The following is a 243-nucleotide window of genomic DNA, read 5'->3' on the forward strand; positions in this document are numbered from 1 at the left end:
TGGTAAAGAAAAAAATTACTTTATTTCTAGTTGATATAAATAAATATTTGTCTTATAAATTGGCAACCCTGAACCTATCAACACTTAATACTTGCAGAAGCTTAGAAATAAGGCTTTTCTAATGGAAAACCAGTGTTCACCTAACTCCAAGTTTAGTAATTAACTTTTTTAGGCTGACCAGACAACATTGGTATGAAGATCTCAAACGTCTGTTAGCCAAGTCTACCCCAGCGACATGTACAG

The sequence above is a fragment of the Pelobates fuscus genome, chromosome 5, assembly GCF_036172605.1.
Source record: "Pelobates fuscus isolate aPelFus1 chromosome 5, aPelFus1.pri, whole genome shotgun sequence".
NCBI lineage: Eukaryota > Metazoa > Chordata > Amphibia > Anura > Pelobatidae > Pelobates > Pelobates fuscus.